Source organism: Argiope bruennichi, chromosome 7, assembly GCF_947563725.1.
Source record: "Argiope bruennichi chromosome 7, qqArgBrue1.1, whole genome shotgun sequence".
NCBI lineage: Eukaryota > Metazoa > Arthropoda > Arachnida > Araneae > Araneidae > Argiope > Argiope bruennichi.
The window spans coordinates 25598257-25602904 of NC_079157.1; positions in this window are offsets into that span (position 1 = coordinate 25598257).

Sequence of the window (4648 nt, forward strand, 5' to 3'; positions counted from 1 at the left end):
ATTTGCAAAAAAATGTTACACTATTTGGCGAAAAAATTGGCATTCGTTGATGCTAAGGGTTATGCCAAAAGTTTGAGACAGCTTTTGAAACCGAAGCAGGTAAATATTAAAGACATGTTTAGCGTTTCGAATTTGTAAAATTGCTTCCTAGCGAACTGAGTCTCCTGATAAGGAAGATAGTTTTACAGATTTATCAGCAAATCTGGCATTAGCGATGAACTTGGCTATCCTTTGGGGACTTTTTGAATTAACAACTTTCTGGATTCCTTCGCTCTTCGTTTCTAGCTCTTTAAAAATTCAAATCGGCCGGAAGTAAAGACGATTGAAGATAAATATTTCCTTCCTCCTTCTTGCAAATGAGTGTCTGTTTACGTCGTGAAAGTTCTTGTGTCGCCATATTTCTAACATCCAAGCTATTGTCGACTGATGTGGTGTCGTGTACAAAGTGAGATAACATTTTATAATTTCTAGAAATTTCCTTTTTTCCCGGTACACATAATTATAATGTGTTAATTAACGAAAGATACATTTGATACTGAAAGATAATTTTAAAATGGTTTTTGCATGTCATAAAATTTAATCATTCAAAAGTCCTCATTTTTATAATTTTAAGAATAGTTAATTTTGATAGCTTATTGTAAACATTTAATATATTATTAAAATGTAAGAGAAGTTTTTAATTTATTTAAAATATATTTATTTATAAATATTTAAACAGGATAAAGTTTCAAAGTTTGAAACTTATTGATATGTGTAAGCCCATAAAAAAAAATTCATTTCCCAAGTGAACTAACAAAATTCATTAAAGATTTTAGAATTTAAAATAACATACAAGCACAAGATGCAACATAGAACAGAGAGATAGAGACCTAGACAAAATGTTCTCTAACTTGCTAAGATTTACAAATATTGTGGGTATATTCCTTAAAGTACTCAAATCGAAACCTTTCCTATGTTTTTCAAATGCCTTTTGGAAGCCTTAAGGTGTACGTACACACTGAAGATTTTTTTTTTTAAATTTTAACTTTAAAAATCCAGTTTTTTCACAGTAGGTTATTAATATACGTTTAAACTCATTTCAGTGAGTAAAAACCATGTTAAACTAATTATTAATTAATTAAATAATATTTAATGCGATAATTAGCCTATTTTTTGAAACAAGATATCTTAAATTCTAATTTGTACAGACACACAATTCTAGCTGGAAATGATTCCTAATATTCGTCTTCATGTTGTCTGCCTCAATCAAGTTATAAAAATATATAGTTTCTTTTTTTACAATTTTTTCATCAACGATGAATAGAAAAAGCGAGATTTTTTCTATAATTTTTACCTTTAAACAGCTATTAAAAATTTATTTCCATAAATATAACTTTGATTGAGGCACAAAACATCCGCTATTTCATACAAATTATTTTGATATATAAATAACTGTATTTCGTTAATTTCTTATTCAGTAATTATTGTTTGAATGAAGCAACATAGTGAAAAAATATCATTCTTCATAAAATGAGTTTTAAAAACACCGTAACTAGAGTTTTCAATGAAAGCACCTCAAGAAAAATAATTATAACTCGAGAAATATTTGGAATATTGGCAACATCTTGGTATCGTTTGAAAGCTAAGGAATCAGAGAACATTATTAAGTAATAAAAAAATATTCGATATTTTGAACGATTTTGGAAGTTTCAAGTGTGTACATACACCTTAAGCATGTGTTACCAAACTTGACTTTATATATGCTTTGGACGATGAAAATGAAACCTCGAAAGGCAATTCATAGCATAAAAAGGAGAATGGTGTAAACCAGGAACAGAATGGTACAAATGTTTTGATCAGTAATCCATTGAAGCCAATTTACACAAAATGTTTAACTGAAATCTGTTGCATTTATTAATCCCAACTAAGAAAACATTCGAAACCTAAAAATGGTTTATTTCAAATATATAAATAATGAGGATAGAAAATAAACTACTATATAATTATGTCAATATATCTAATAATAAATAAATAAATACTTATTTATTTATTATTATTTATCGTAATATTTTTCTATTACAGAAAATGTTTTAGAAATCTTTCATTTAAAGAGACGGTATATGTTTTAATGCTGAATGAAATTCTCCGAACTGATCTAAAGTGAAAAATATTTATGTCCTTGAAGCGTCAGACGGATGCGGTAGTTTTTCACTTTAGTAAACTCGAGAAACCGAAAAATATTTATTTTCTCTCTCAGTTTATTTAATTGGAAATGCGATGTTTTTATTTTTTAATGTTTTGATATGAATTTCCTCTAAAACAATTATTTGATGATTTTGGAATTGACCTACTTTTTTAACTTGAAATATAACTCTAGTTATTTTCTTATAAATAATTAGTACATATTTTATCATAATCCTGTGGGTTTTGTTTACTTTTATTAAATAGAAAAAACTCGAGTCTGTGAGCTGAAATTTCACATAATTTTCAGGTAGCTGTTTTTAAATAAGCTTGCAATGTTAAAAAATTCGTTAAAGCATTGTTAATCGCTTTTATAGGAGATTCTTTTTTCTTAATAACAAATTCAAAAATAGTATTTACAATTTATAACACGTGTGTTTTGATTATCTTCCAGAAATAAATACTTTCTCCGGTTTTAGGTAAAGAAAGCATTAAAAAAACATTTTAGATTTCGTCAATTTATAGCAGTTGCATTATTCTATTTTCTCTTATGGATAATAGATGGCGATGTCTGATTAGGTACGCATCCCATAGTGCATTGCGATTATAAATAAAATAAGATGAGACGTTGTTCTATAAGAGGTGCGCGCGTTAATGTCTTGTCTTGTGTTCGTGTTTCTGTTTTTTTTTTTTTTTTTTTTTTGTGTGTGTGTGTGTGTATGTGTGTGCAGTGCGATCATTAAAAAAATGTTCCTAAAACATATGTCCTGTTGCTTCCACTGCAAGGATCATGATGATCTTCATTTCACCACAAGTTTGAATCTCTGGGATCTACAATGGAATAGACAAAAATTTTTTTGCAATGTTTAATGTTTGTTAAGCCATTGTTAATCGCTTTTATATGAATTTTCTTTTTTCTTAAAGATAAATTCAAAAGTAGTATATAGAATTCAAAGCAGTTGAATTTTGATTATCTTCTGGGAGTGAATAATTTTCCCGGTAAAGAAAAAAATTCAAGCAAAGAAAAAATTAAAAAACATATTCTAGCATCCTTCAGTTTGATATTCTTGGTTCTAGAATGAACTAGAAAAAAATACATTTGCATTGTTTAAATATTTGTTAAAACTTTAAAACATCATTTTTATAAGAGATTCCTTTTTCTTAAAGACGAATTCGGCAATGGTATATACAATTTAAAGCAGATCTATCAAGAACTTTGATTATCCATCTAGAGTAAATGAAACTGGCATCGAGAAAGAAAGCATTAAAAAACAGATTCATTCCTTTTCGGCTTCTAAATTTTAACTAGTACTAAGCAAATCGACAGATCTGTTTTCAGATTGTATTAATTTGTTTTCTAAAAGCAGATCAGATATTTAAAGTTTTAAATCTTCAGAAATTTATCCTCTTCTTTACTGGAATAAATTGAATTTTTGCCTTTCTTAGTGCATAAGATATCTCAAATAATCTTCAGGTAATTTTATATTATCTTAGTGAATAATATGCGTGCTTCCTAATGCAAAAAGAATTTATATGTAATCAGAAAAAATTCCCTAAAGCAAGTACCAAAATTGAAAATTCGAGTATTAAAGGGTAGCACAACCTGTTCTTATTTTCATCAGACCTGTTTTCAAGTTGTTTTAGGATCAGTTGCAAAATAAATTTTGAAAATGGAACTTGACACTATTTCAAAATAATATGCACTCATAAAAATGTCATTTTATTCAGTTTTTTATTATTATTATTATTATTAAAATTCACTTTTCTACACATGTTCCGCATTTTTATAAAATTTATTCAAGATTTTTTTTGTACCGAGTATGCACTATTACTTAATTCATTCATTAAATGAATACATTAATAATTTAATATAATGTTGCTTTATTTGTCGTAAAAAATTCATTAATAAATATTCATGATTTTCGTAGTTGGCATAAGGATTTTTAACGAAATTTGAAAAGCATACTAATATATGCATATTTGTGAAACAATTATGTCCTTGATTATTCTCTTGTTATTCATATATTACAAATTTGCAGTGTTTCTTCCCAGCTTTGTTAATCCCATTAGAAGGAAGATATTATCACAAATAGTTCTGGTAAAGATATAATGAATCCTGTTTCACTCATTCCCGGTCTTGTCGAAAAATGTAAGGATTGCTGCAACCAAATTAAAAATTCTAGAATCTACAAGAATCATGAAAGCAGGCCCGTTAGGTAGCGAACTATGATGAATTTTCTTCGACTCTTTTTTACCTTACCATGGAAACTATAATATCCCAGCTAACAAAGTTGAAACTCAATCAGTATTTATTGAATCAGCATTTGAGTTCAGCTTAAATATTTGAGATTATCGGTCGATCAAGAGTCTTGAAGTCAACAAACAGTAACTCACAAATAGTAATCGATAGTAATAACAACTACAGCACACAAAGCGGCCAGACAGAATTCAGCAGGAGGAGGAAATTTTCGTAGCTACTCTCTACGGT